General features: G+C 46.0%; 2 pseudogenes; one reads left to right on the top strand and one right to left on the bottom strand.

Moving 5' to 3' along the window:
* The first annotated feature begins 4,072 nt into the window (after positions 1–4,072).
* Positions 4,073–4,341, top strand: LOC129325050 (selenoprotein K-like; annotated as a pseudogene).
* Positions 4,342–5,962: 1,621 nt separating this feature from the next.
* On the bottom strand, positions 5,963–8,718 carry LOC129323590 (uncharacterized protein K02A2.6-like; annotated as a pseudogene).
* Positions 8,719–14,793: the final 6,075 nt, after the last annotated feature.

The raw sequence follows: 14,793 nt of genomic DNA, 5'->3' as shown, positions 1-14,793 counted from the left end.
TGATATAAAGCCGCTTCATGCATTTAGATTTGCAGATAACCTAGCTGAGTAAATCTGCAGCACTGTCTTCTGGATCATTCACTGGGTCTCAGCAACTTGATTGTTCTCATGCAAAAAGTCCAACTTGAAGATTTGCAAGCCAGGAACAATCATCTGACAAGTACAAATGAATGATAGATTTAATTAAGAACAGAAAGCGAGAGAAATATATTCATCAATAGTTCTATAAATACAAACTTACATTAAAAATCATATCGTTACCCATTTAATTCCTCATATTGAATTATGAAACCCATAAATACAATATCACACAAGAGCCAAACATAGGTGAATGGTATGATATCCTATTATTTCAACAGCAAAGAGAATTTTCATAAGTCATTCATACTCAATTGAATAAATGCTAAGACTTACTGCTGGCTGTTAATTATCCTCTATAAAGATCTGGTTATTGTGTTCAGCTGTAGTAAAGGGAACAATTGTTATTGTGTGTGCTGAAAGAATGGTACCTGAGGGAGAGCTGAGGAAACATGCTTGCACGGAATTTTAACAACTAGAGCTTTTGCTGTGGAAAGATTTCTGAGACTGTGAATTTAGTTCTGCATACTGAGCTTTGGAAGATTAATCTTTTCTCTTGATAAACAGCAGGCTGTGTTGTTGTGTGGTATGAGTCCCTATTAGAATTGTCTTTTTAAAAGGTAGTTTGGAGCCCCCAAAGACATCCATGGGCTGTAAGATGAAAGTCACATAGTGCTGTTAGGGTTTTTTGGGTTTTTTTGGATGTTTTGATGGAGCTACTCTGTTAAATTGCATTAGCTGAGTTTACTAGCAAAAAGAAAGTGCCGTGGAGACTTAAGTGGCCTGAACAACTGGCCTAGTCCATTAGAGGGAAGCAGAGAACCAAGGAGGTGGGAGGTTATCTCAGAGAGAGGTTTCTATGAATCCCATAATGAAGCGGTAGTCCTTTGGTTTGTTGTTGCTTGACGTATGATTGAGGATGAGTCAAGTTAACAAGGCAAGATAGCCTTGTCTTGAGAATTTTAAACATTAACCCTTTACAACAATTGCTGGTGTATCGAAGGGAATTATGAAGTAGTTTGTTAGGGAACTAATGCTGAGTACAGGATACAGCCACATAGCAGACACATAGCACGTGTGAGGTTATATAGCAGATGTGAGGTTACCGGGGCATTTCAAGATATTTTGCCACCCCTAGGAGGTGCAATGAAGGTGAGCACCAGCTGGTGTGCACCAGCTGAGGTGGGATCCCAATGCTGTTGAGTGGAGGGTATATCACCAGCCCATCTTACCCACCCTGTCAGCGAGATGGAGCATGAGTGCACATGCCTGGACCCAAAAGATGGTGAAGTATGCCTGGGCAGGGCAGAGCCAGAAGAAACTCTAGTGGAAGTCTGCAGCAGTCCTGATGTGCAAAACGGTAGTCCAAGGGGTGAAAGTATAGGGGTGAAAGACTAATGCCAGGCATAAGCTATATATATCTGGAAGAATAATGCACTCCAGAAGATTTGGCAGCACACTGGAGCAGGTTGTTCTCCCAGTCATCAGCAGCATGCTAAAGGCAGTGGGTGCAAGGTTACTGCCTTTCCTGAGCTCCAGCAGGGTATTGGCAACCTCAGCAGACTTCACTATGCTGAACTACTCCTGTGATAATAAAGAACAGAAGGGAATAAATGGAGACCAAGAATTTTAAAATATGAACTAAAAAAAACAGGCTATAACCACCCATGGAGGGGAGGTTGGTTATGATTACCAGAATTATGCACTGCAGTCACAATCGGTATTGGACCATATAGCCATTATTGGACTTGAACAACAGCAACAGCAACAAAACAACCTGGGGAAATCTAATCAGAGATTAGATTATGGAAGTCTTGCTGCATCTTGCCTCCTCAACTGCAGCAGTGCTTCTGGGGCTTTTATACGATAATACTCTCCAGTTGTCATTTTTCTAGGTTTTCCCCGGCCCTGCTGCAGGTTTTCCTAAACCTATTCTAATAAATCTTTTCTAAAAGATAGTGCCCAGGGTTGATTTGTGCAAAGTGTAGAGGACCAGGGCCAGCATGCCCATTGAGGCAGGTCTGGCCCCCGACTCGAGCACTGGGAGGCTGGAGGGGGCACTAGAGGGGGCACCAGGGGTGGGGCTGCTGCAGCCTGCCAGCCCTCCCACCCCGTGCCGCCGCTGCCACCAACACCCCCCCAGCCAGGCACAGCAGCCGCGGGCCAGGCATGGCAGGCATCTGGGGCAGCATGCGGAACCTCCCCAGCCACCCGCTGTGCCCAACTGGGAATGTGGGCAGCCTCTGTGCGCTGTCTCAGCTGCCCGCCAGCCAATGGGGCCGGCTTGCTGCATGATGACATCACATGCAGTGATGTCATCACGCAGTTCGGGGCGCGTGAGCGCGCACTCTGTGCCCGTGCGCAGAGAAGCAGCTGCAGGCGCCAGAAATCCTGGCGCCGCCTCTGTAAAGGACAAGGTACAGATCTTCCCCACCCCCGTATCTGGCACCATTTCCCTTCCTTCTCACTATTCCCCCGCCCACACACACACACACATTGTCAGAATTGTTGCTATCCTTTAAAAAGTTATTGGCAGTAAATATATACAAACCAACAACTAAGAGGTAAACTTCCTAAGAAAGCATCAACAATAGGAGAGCAACTGCTCAAGGAAGAGGAAACAAAAAAGAGGTTCCCGTGTTGAACCACAATTTCGAAGTCTATAATGCCTTCACTTAACTGATGTCAATAACAAGATAGTTTATGTATCACTGCACAAGTCCCTTATAAATACATCAATACATCAATAGGACCCAGTACATAAATACAAATATTATAACAAGTGTACATTTAATCAGGAAAGTCCCAGAGCGTAATGCATTAGCAGTTCAATTTGCAGTTCGTTTGCAGTTCAACCCAAATGGTGTAAGCTAATGCCGCTCATACTCTAGGAGGCAAAGGGACCTCCAAAAAGGCTTGCGGTCAGCTGGTGTGGCCAAGGACTTGCTATCCGTCCGACCCCAATAAGGTAAACTAATGCCGTTCGTTCCCTTATGACAGGGAGAGCTCTGACCTAGTTCGCGGGCAATTGGAGTTTCCAAAAACCTGGCTACGAACTTCTCCGGCCGTAATAATTCTTCTTTGCTCGTTTCGACGCTATTCTTCTTCCGGCCAGTTAATTCTATACGCAACCACAGTACAATAAAATTACCCCAATGAGTTTCGGCTCATGGGCATTCCTTTGGTGTATCGCCAAAGACCATAATGATACTCACATTGAGTCATGAGTCCCCACATTCAAAATCTCCATTGCCAATTCAATCCATTTCAATTGGGTGAGGCACTTCCCGTGAACGCCCAGTATATAGTACTTGCTTTCGTACGGTTCGATGCTTTTTTCTCTCATCTTAAAGGAGAACCATACCTTCAGCATAATGTAGAACATGAAACCTTAACAACACCTCATTTGATAGTACTACCCCCATCTATGATAATATCCCCATATTTGAATCCCACATGGCTCAAAATACAAGGTACAAAAGAACTTGAGCGAATCTATAACCCCATGGGAATTTATAAATGCAAAGAAACCTAAAGGTTTTATTGCCCCATTTGAATTTAAACCATAACCAATCACAAGATAGAATAATTACATTTCAAATAGCAATAACAGTTATTCCAAAACCCAATTCATGAATGAGTTATAACTTATAATCCATACAAAGTAATTTATGGAATGGTGTTTGTAGAAAAATATTATATATAGAAAAATATTACTCTATTTAAAATGCCAATGGGAAGGGTATTAGTACAAAATTATTTTTGAAGGCAATGTGATCAAACTGGGGAGTTTTGCCCACCCACCCCCCAGTATGGACGCAACCAGAGAAACTCCCAAAGAACCAGAGAAAAAGCAGCCTCTTTCTACCTCACTCTTCCTCCAGTCAAACTCAGCCTGCCCAGGGGCTGCTTTGAGTCCAAAACAGCAAAAAAAGGAAGAATAATAGAATTCCTCTAAATATGTCATTTGAGCCTAAAAGACAATTCTGGTGCGATGGTTTACATCTCCAACGGTCGAGTGTTGGATAGTCAGAGTTCTTGGAGCGTTTCTATAACAGAGTTGTTTTGAGGAGTGGTAGATTTTGTGATTCTATATATCCAGAGCATCATTAACCCACATGTGGTAAGAAGAGGCATTGTATCTTCTTCCTTTTCAGGACCAATGATGGAAAAGGACCTCCTGGATTTCCTCGCCGTAGAATGGGTCAAATAAGACACCTTGGTGGGGGTCCAGCTCCACCACCAATGAGTGGAGGTGGATGAGGAAGGTAAATGCCTGCTCTAAGAGGCAGGCAACTGGACGTACATATTTGCAAGATTGAGAAGAACTCCTGAGGGTTGGACCAAATGAGTCTGCGGGTTGTGAATATGTATGTAACCCCCAGAGTCCCAAGGACTAGGTTCAATATGTTTACCAATTCAAATATAAATGCAATTTATTTAAACACAACTATGAAAACATTCCCAAAGTTATTAATACTGGATCAGTAACCAGTGGCCCCAGAGTACAATCCTACTCACAACCCCCTGGTAAAGTATGCAGACAGTTCTGTAGATTTGGCCAGAGTCTTTGCCTGGAACAGCGTCCCAAATATCTAGCAGGCCTTGCCACAGCATTACTCTTTTGGGGAAGATGCTGTCTGAATCCTGGGGCTTGCTTGTTGCCCTAGGAGCAGTCCCCCTTTTCTCCTAGCAAGATGAAGTGGGGCAGCTCTGTACTAGGGTGCTGGTTTCAAGGAGTCAATGAGTTCAGCTGCCAGCAATTCCTGCTCTTGCTTCTTCAGCTCTTCCCAGCTACTGCAGTTCTTCCAGGGAGAAGAGTTCAGCTCTTCCAGCCAGTAGTTTCAGCTCTGTGATGATCTTAGCTCCAAAGCCTGGAAACAGGCTTTGCCTTCCAAGCAACAGCAGCAGCAGCAGCAGCAGCTCATCCTCCCTTTAGTATTTCCAGCTAGCCTAGTTCTGTATAACATCACTCCTCTTAGTCATGGTGACCTCTTTTTTATATACATGCCCCATGGGCCTTTGCTAAACATGCAAATTAAACAACCCTAGGTACAACTCAGTTATCTGTTAGTCTGGTCTATGTATCTGCAGTCTATTACTCAGGCCTAGGTCCTAGGCCCCAAACCCTTTTTCCAGTACAGGCTTACATGTATGTCTAAATGAAACACTGCTCTGTAAATTAGCAGAATAATGAAGCCGTGCTGGGAATTCCTTCTTCCAGGATCCAGTATAGCTGAAATGCAGTTCTATTAAATTAATTGTATTTGTTTTACTGTGTCTTAATCCTTTTTGTATAGTTTGTGAACATTTTGTTGTAGCTGTAAATTTATAAATATATAACTTTACAAAACAAAAACAAACAAAAACAAATAGAAACAAAACTGTCTGTGGACAGAACAATTTCTGTCTGTGGAGCAGGGCTTCCACATTTCCCCCCTTCCAGCTACAGACTAAAATGCCCCCTGCGATTCTCAGCCTGACAGAAATTGTTCTGTCCACAGAAAGCTAATTTTCCTATTTGTTCTTTCCTTCCCTAGTATGGCTTCGATCCACCCGATAGATTGGAGTATGCAGGTTATTAAGTATTGTGATTAACAGCTCATAAAAACAACTTTATTGAAGACTGGAAGCAGACAGACTCAACAGGAGCTAATTTATACTTAAGAAAACCGCACCTCTTTTTAGCAACAACCAATACAAAGCAAGTAGTTAGAAGCCTTCATTTGCATGAACTATATACAAAGTAACTATTTATAGCACAGCAATTGGATTATAAGGCAATAGTTATGATTGGCTGTTACCAGTGCAAAAACACCCAATAGCCATGTAGGCCTCAGGAGCCTTTGTTCAGACTCAAGCTCCAGCACAACACCCCTCCCCCCTAAGTTTGGGACACCCCATTGCAAATGAAGTCTCCGAGGTATGACGGAGGATGCCGAGTCCTCTGAGATCTACGCAACCCCTCTGTAATGGATGGTCCACTGACTGGTGGCCCAGCGTTGGCAATGGGCTCTGCCCCACTAGGAGAAGAGGAGGAGTCTCTTGAACTCACTGGAGTTTCTGGACAGCTTGGTGCCGCTGGAATATCTCCACTCTTCTTGGCTGTTGCCGCTGAATCAACCCTTGCATCAACGGTACATGATGAATAGTCTCTGTCCAGGCCCTGCGCCCACTCCAGCCAACGCTGCTGTAGCTGGTTGATATGTTTCCGGGGTGTTCTGCCAGTAGCATTGTTCTCAAGGAACCTCTGAAATTCCTGGGAGGTGAACTGTGTGCCGTTGTCTGAGATGATGGCATCTGGCAGTCCATGGGTTGCAAACAGGCACTTTAAAGAGCGGATGACTACTGGGAATTTATGGCCGACAGGGGAATCACTTCCAGCCACTTTGAAAATGAGTTCACCACGACGTGGAATATGTGCCCTTGAAATGCCTGGTGAAGTCAATGTGGAGCCGTGACCACAGTGTGTGCGTTGTCTCCCATGGGTGCACAGGGGCATGTAGCTTGTCGGGGCAAGACTCCTGGCAGGGCAGACAGGTCCGGCCCCATCTTTCTACCACTTGGACCATCCCTGGCCACCACACGTAGCTGTGGGCCAGAGCCTTCATCCTGACGATCCCTGGGTGCCCCGCGTGAAGTGCCTCCAGCACACGCTGATGCAACCTTGGTGGGACGATGACTCTGTTCCCCCAGAGCAGGCATCCCTTGTGGACTGACAACTCATGCTGGCGGGAACTGAAGGGCTGGAACTTAGTGTCTAGCTGGCTGGCAGGTCACCCCCTCCACACCCAGTTGAGGACCTGGGAGAGCGTGGGGTCCTTAGCAGAGTGAGCAGTAATGTCTGAAGCAAGGAGAGGAGGTTGGGGTAGGTCTTCTAGCTGCATGACCCCATGAGCAGGAGATGGGTCAGCGGTAGGGCCCGGCAGTGGCAGACGACTGAAGGCATTGGCATGCCCCAGGGCTTTGCCCAGACGATAGAAAAGTCTGTAGTTGTAAGTGGACAGGAAAATCGACCAGCACAGCATTCTTGGGGACATAACCTGCGGGGTCTGTTGGTCTGGGGCGAAGAGGCCTAGTAGCAGCTTGTGATCAGTGGCAATCTCAAAGTGCCATCCGTAGACATAGTCGTGGAACATTTTTACACTCGAAACCAGAGCAAGAGCCTCTTTGTTGATCTGGGCATAGTTCCATTCTGCCGGTGACAAGGTCCTGGAGAAGTAAGCAATGGGGCCTCCCGCCCGTCAGGCATTCAGTGGCTTAGGACTGCACCAATTCCATAAGGTGAGGCATCACAGGTGAGTATGAGCGGCTTGAGTTCATCATAATGGGTAAGCATGCTGTCTGATGAAAGGAGCTCCTTGACTGCGGACAATGCCTGGTTGTGCTTCCAACCTCAGACCCAGGGTGCATTTTTCTCTAGCAGTCAATGCAATGGCTCGGCCAGTGATGCCTTGTGCGGCAGGTAGAAATGGTAAATGTTCAGGAGCCTGAGAAACAATTGAAGTTCATTCTTGGAGCGAGGTGGTGGTGCACTGCAGATGGCCCGCACTTTGCTGGTTGTAGGGTGGATGCTATCGGCATCAATCAGGAATCCCAGGAACTCTACTTGAGGCATGCTGAACTGGCACTTTTCCTTCTTAACCTTGAGTCCAGTGTCCTGGAGACGACGGAGTACTTGTTGAAGGCAGTTGGTGAGTTCTGTAGAGGATGTTCCCATGATCAGGATGTCATCAAAATACGGGATGACACCAGGGATGCCCCTCAGCAGTCCCTCCATAAATCCCTTAAAAATTCCAGGTGCCACACTGACCCCGAACTGGAGCCGCTTTACTTTAAATAAGCCTCGATGAGTCATGATGGTTTGCACTTCCGCGGTGGCTTCATCTACTGGAAGCTGCTAGTATGCTTGTGCCAGGTCAATCTTCGCAAAGATCTTGCCCCCAGCTAGTGATGCCAGGAGTGACTCACTACCAGCACCAGATAAACATGCTACAGCAGTGCCTTATTTAGAGTGCACTTATAGCCTGCGCAGATGCGTATTGTCCCATTGGCATTGATGGGCATGACGATGGGAGTCTCCCAACAGGCGTGTGACACAGGCTCAAGAGCCCTTTGTGTGATCAGCTGCTCCAGCTCCTCATCGATGCGTGGCTTGAGAGCAAAGGGAACACGTCGAGCTTTCAAGCAGATCAGCAGCACTGTAGGGTCTGGGTCGAAGGAGAACGGGGGTCCTGTGTACCGTCCCAACAAACCGTCAAACACAGATGGAAACTCAGAGCAGATGGCCTCGATGTCTGATTGGCTGATTTGTTGGATGCCAGTGACATGGATTCCCAAGGCCTCAAACCAATTTAGTCCTAGCAAATTTGAGTGGTGCCCCTCGACGATGACCAGGCAGAGGGGGGCATGAAAGTCCATGAAACTGACCTTAAACTTGCTGACACCCGCCACTGGGATCTGATGACCCTGGAAGTCAGTCAAGTGTATGTCGCGTGGCTTGAGCTGTTGGTCTACTTCCCGGGGACACACTCGGTGGAAGGTGTCCGTCGAGATGATTGAGATTGCCGACCCAGTGTCGACCTCAATCTCGCACGGCATTCCTTCAATGTGCACAGTTACCCTGATCTTTTCCCTCATGGGCATTCAGGTGTTCAGGACTGTGGGATGGCTGGAACACTTAGATGCAGAGTGGCATTCTTCAGGCCAGAAAGAACCCTTCTGTTCTGGCCGCCATTGGCATGGAGTATGCGGTGGAGAGCCTCTGTTCCTGGTTGCCCTGCATGCATGTGTGATGTGCCCCCTCTTTCTGCAAGCCCAGCATTCGGCGTCACAGAATCTGCAGGATTTTTGGTCGTGGCTTCCTCCACAGCTGGCGCAGGGCAACCCATTCGTAGTTTGCAGTTTGGAATGCTTGAGCAGCACCACTTGAATCCAGTGGACCTTGTCATCTCCCCTGAGTTGCTCTCAATGCTCTTGTGATGGACCTGTTCTGCCCTCTTTGTAGGGTTGGACTCCACTATTGACGCACCACTCTGGTTGACTGGTCAGCTGCTTCCGCTGTGAGGAACTCCTCAAGGGCCTCCTTGAATATGAGCTTCTTCTTGGTGAATAGGCGACGTTGCAGCTTCCTATCTCACAGACCACATACCAGTTGATCTCGGAGCACGATCTCTAGGCCAGTGAAGTTGCAGTGTCATGCCACTTGCCAGAGAGCAATAATGAAAATGGTCATCGACTCTCCCTGAGCTTGGTCCTGCATGTAGAAGGTGTGCCAGCTGGCAATCTCCAATGGCTGTGGCAAGAAGTGGTCTCGGAGCCAGTCTTTGATGATGTTGAATGCCGTTGCTTGGAGCTGTACCGGCGCTACGAGTGCCCTGACTATGTTGAAAGTGGACCGACCACAGATGCTGAAAAAGGTCGCTCTCTGAAAGTCTGCATCAGTGACCTTGTTTGCCTCAAGGTAGAACTTGAACCTTGTGACTTATGATTCTCAGTCCTCGGTGGCTGAGTCAAAAGGCTCAAAGGGGCCCTTGGTGCCTATGGCTCACTGTTGGTGAGTTGCGACAGAGGGGCTGTGTATCAGCTCTGGGTCGGCCAAGGCAACAGTTCTTCAGCACCTGATGTGATTCAGCTCTAGGCATCGCAGAGTTGCCTACCTGCCTTCAATCCCACCTTCGTTGCCAGTACTAAGTATTGTGATTAACAGCTCATAAAAACAACTTTATTGAAGACTGGAAGCAGACAGACTGAGACCAGGCTCAACAGGAGCCAATTTATACTTAAGAAAACCACACCCCTTTTTAGCAACAACCAATACAAAGCAAGTAGTTAGAATCCTTCGTTTGCATGAAAGTAACTATTTACAGTGCAGCAAATGGATTATAAGGCAACAGTTATGATTGGCCGTTACCAGTGCAAAAACACCCAATAGCCATGTAGGCCTCAGGAGTCAGGAGCCATTGTTCAGACTCAAGCTCCAGCAATACACAACACCAGTAGCTATAGCATGTTAGGACATATTGGTCTAGCCAGAATTCATGCAGCATATCTGAAGAGAGACTCTTTTCTCCAATGTGGTTTGTTTTACTCTTCACTTCTCAGTTAATATATGGTTGTGATGTCTGATGTGTGATTGCACAAAATGCTAAATGGCAAGTGGGATGGGGGGAAACCCCAACCCAACACGCATTTAACATGTGACCGCACTGACCTTCAAAATAGTGTGTATGGGGAAAATGGGCTGCCTAGGGCGCATGTGGAGTAGGAGAGATTCATTGGTCCCCGCTTTCCACCCAGCATGCTCTTGCAGATGGTGGATGGTGGATGGTTTCTTTTACTGCCCGTTCCACATTTCTACCCAGGAGACACATGTTCCAGAAGTAAGATGAACAGCCTCTCCCCCGTGGCCCTTTTCTACCCACTAAAGCAAGCTGGGTGGAAAGCAGGGCTTTTAATTCTATGAATAAAATAAAAAAATAATTTAATGAAAGCAGGGACCAACGAAGCTTCTCTTAATCCATGCATGCGCTTGGGAGCCCATTTCCTCCCCCCTACACTGTTTTAAACGTCAGTGCGGTCACATCTTAAACGTGAGTCGGGTTGGATTTCCCCCCCAACCCATCTTGTGTTTAGTGTCTTGTATAATCAGACCCCCCAGAGCCATCAAGGAAATACGAAAGTGTTGCTAGCCTTCATTATTAGCAATAGAAAACAGCTTGTGTATGCAGATCATTACCTTTCATACCGAACACGGGAATATGGTGAATGGAGTGGTTTATTGGACCGCAGCAAAGTATGGTTTGCATCAGTATATTTAGAGGGGTATCCAGCAGGAGAAAATTATGGCTTATCAGTATAAAATCTGTCATTATTTTTTGTTATTACTACATTTTAGGCACATAAGTGTGCATGAGCGCCATGGAGTCTGTAGTTGTCAGACTATTTTAAAGGACAGGACATTTGCTGCCAGGTTTCTTCCACAGGGATGTTTTGCTTCACCTTTGCTTCCAAAATGGGATCCCTTCCCTTTTGCATCCACAACGTGACAACCTCTAATTGCCCACTTTCTAAAGTTTTTCCTCACTTCTCTCTGCTCTTCCTCAAATGAGATTTGCTATGGTTTTCTTTGAAAAAACACAGTCCTAAACATATATGAACACTGTCTGGACAGTGCCCACATTGGTACAATTTTGTTTTTGTCAGCCCCCTTTAGAAGTAATTTTCCCCACCGTTCCCAGAGGGCATTAAAAATATATTAATTGCTATTGTCCTATAATGCAATAATGTTTTAACAGTCATCTGTCTGTTGCCATGATCTATTTCTCCCTCTAAATTCCCAAGTTATGTCTCTGGTCTTTTTTATTACAGAGAGATAAAGGGTAAGATGCAGATAGCTTTTGTCCATATTGTCTGGAAAGGAATGGGGAGGGGAAGCAGCAAGGCAGTGAGAGTGGGAACTCATTGTTCAATCCATCATGTGGACACTCCATTGCTGCCGGCAGTGCCTCTGCAATGTGTCATAGCATCCCCTTTTTAGTCCAACCGTTCTCTTTTTATTTAATAAAGTCTCTCAGACTGAATTGGGGTGTTAAGCTTCACCATTCACACCTTTTCTTGCACCTGCACCAAGATGTTCAGATGCAAAGCAAAGTTACATTTTTTTTAAATAGACAAATCCTCACAGGACAGATTTATGGCGGACCAGGGCTGTTTTCATACCAAGGATTTCCCATGTTTCAGCCACCCAGGTGGTGTCTTTCCACCCCTTGTCATTCTTTATTTGTGCACAGACTATTAATAGCCTTTTCTTTCCACACACAAACATTTTTTAAAAAACTGCTTTATTTTAAACCTGTACAAAATGGTGTTTCCTGGAGGCTATCAGCACAAGTATTTTCTGTAGTTTCTTGTTTCTGAAAGGGAAACAGATTAAGTGGTGGACATTGGTGAAGTGCTAGTCAGTTATTCTTTTCATTGGTTGATGACCACAAGGGCCAGTCCCTTGCAGCAGTTAGCATAAGATAACTGCCTGCCTTTTGGACGGAGGGGAAGAGATTGTTGGAGGCCCTGCAAACATGTGGAGTTTTTTTAAAAAAGGCATTTCTATATATCACCCATATTCCTCACAACTGAAACAGGGTTGGCAAAGAATTCTGAGGGTATGTGAGAAGACAGCTGGAGGGGACCTTCAATGCATATCAGATATGAAAAGGAAACCACCATTAAAAATAGAGAGAAAATAGATTATTCTGGGCGGTATGGAATCTCAGTTGCAAGGGCAATTTCACACAGAATCGGCAGTGACCAGACTATCATAGAAAATCACCCTGGTGTGTAAACAACCCAGGCCAGGACGGCGTATTCTTTGTTTGTCTATTACTCATACTGTTTACAGTACTGCTTTTATTATTCACTGGAGACAAGGAAAATGAAACAAAATAAGTTTATTTAATGGGTCAGTGTAACGAAGTAATTGTGAGCTGGGTTTGAAGAGTGTGAAATCTTTGAGAGGCTTATGAATACCACAGTAGATTCACTTTTTAAAAAACTTTTGAGAGGAACAGCACCCAAACCATGCCTATCTACTAATTCACTATAGTCTTCAGTTATCAAAATGTTTTGTGGTAGCTGTAGAACGTTTAGATGAGCAATTCAGTGGCCAGAATGCTAGGTGTGGAATGGATGCCAAAGACCAGAATTTAAATTTCTGCTCACCCATAAAGTCACTATTAAGTCCAGCCTGCCTCATACGATGTTAGGAAGAAATACAAGTTTTTAAAAAGGTATTTTATATTCTGCAAGTTACAAGGGTGTTTAATCATTGTGAAACTGACCAGTTCTTTTGCAAATAAGCACCTATTGTTTCTGACCACTGCTACCAATAAGGCGCCATGATGAAAAGGAACCTCGAGGAAGGGAAACATGCAAAGCTGGAAATAACAAATAACTGAAGGATAAGTCATTTTATGAGTCTGTAGGCTTAGAGGCCAGATATGTGGCTTCCTGTTGCTATTAATATTGGTGTTTTTAAAAGGCAGAATTGATTTTTCCCCACTAGTTAATTGAACATACAATGCTTTACAGAGCTTGCCTGATAAGGCAAATATCCATGGTATTTGTGCTTATATTAAAAGTCCAAGGGGACGATGGATTAGTTTGCGGCCTAAGATGGAAGTGGGTGATTTTTGTTGATTCCCCCTCTCACTGTAAACCTCCAACTTTCCTCAAGCTAATCATTGTGGTTTCCTGTCCTCTAGGAGCAGCGTTTTGGGGAACATTTTGGGATGCAGTGAGTGGAGGGGAGGTGGGTAAGCAGTGGCACGAACAGGAATCCCTTATGTTTGGGGGAAATTATAGGAGGTATCCAAGCCAATATTTGAGCTCTACAACCTCCACAGAAAGGCTGGGCCTACTTCAAGGGTGACACCAGGAGGCAAAAAGAGTTAGTAGCACACAGCCCTTCTAAAATATTTCCCAAGAAATGTAAAGAATCACACCCACTGATATAAATTTACCTCATGTTTAGATCTTTCTTCATATGTTTCCGCAGTCAGAAACATATGAAAAGGAACCTCGAGGAAGGGAAACATGCAAAGCTGGAAATAACAAATAACTGAAGGATAAGTCATTTTATGAGTCTGTAGGCTTAGAGGCCAGATATGTGGCTTCCTGTTGCTATTAATATTGGTGTTTTTAAAAGGCAGAATTCTGTGGAGCTCTACAACCTCCACAGAAAGGCTGGGCCTACTTCAAGGGTGACACCAGGAGGCAAAAAGAGTAGGGGTGTGCAGTTCGGGTTTTGGAAAACCCGAAAAAACCCAAATCACCCCGATTCGGGTTGATTCAGAGAAACCCGAATCGATTCGGATTGATTCGGGTTGATTGGGATTAGCTTTTTCAATGGGAAAAAGCCTCCCCAGGCTTCTCTGAAGCCTGGGGGAGGCATTTCCCCACCGAATCAAACCAAAATTGGTGGGGGCCTTCCTCTAACTCCCCTCTAACAACCCCCCAAGTTTCAGAACGATTGGACTTTGGGGGGCATGTTATGGCCCCCCAAACCAGGTCCCCCTATCCTCGCCTAAAAAAGGGCATAGCTTTAGGTTGCTGCTGCTCATCTTCATTCATTTTTTCCTATGGGGAAAAAATGAAGAGGCAGGCTTCCTTTGCCAGGGGTGGCATTTCGCATGCAAAATGCCCCCCTACCCTCGGGGGCCCTTCTCCCACCTTTCTTCCCACCCCCCACCAAGGCTCAGCCTGCTCCCACTTGGGGGGGCATTTCATGGCCTCCCCAAGTAGGTGCTCTCAGCCCCCAAAGTCCACCCCTTACAGCCCCACACAAACCCAATACCCCCCAGCTGCGACACACAGACCCAAATCCCCACATTAGCCCCTCACAGACCCAAATCCACCCCCAGCAGCCCCACACCCATAACCCCAGGAACAGGCTGGCAAAGGCCAGCCCTCTCCCTTCGTTCCCTATGCTGGGAACTTCTAAACTCTCTTTCCCTGGGCAATTCTGCACAGCCCAGGGGTGCCACAATGGTGGGCACACTTCTGAGTGCCAGCTGGTCCCTGTGAAAGAGCACCTGAACCACAGACACCCTCCCTCAAATTCCCCCACCACCTACAGAGATGTCTGGCCAGCCAGCCCCATTGTTCCCTATGATGGGAACCAAATGCACAACAAAGAAAAAACACGAACAACACAAAATA

Source organism: Eublepharis macularius, chromosome 2 (genome assembly GCF_028583425.1).
Source record: "Eublepharis macularius isolate TG4126 chromosome 2, MPM_Emac_v1.0, whole genome shotgun sequence".
NCBI lineage: Eukaryota > Metazoa > Chordata > Lepidosauria > Squamata > Eublepharidae > Eublepharis > Eublepharis macularius.
This window is presented reverse-complemented; position numbering and strand designations above follow the sequence as displayed.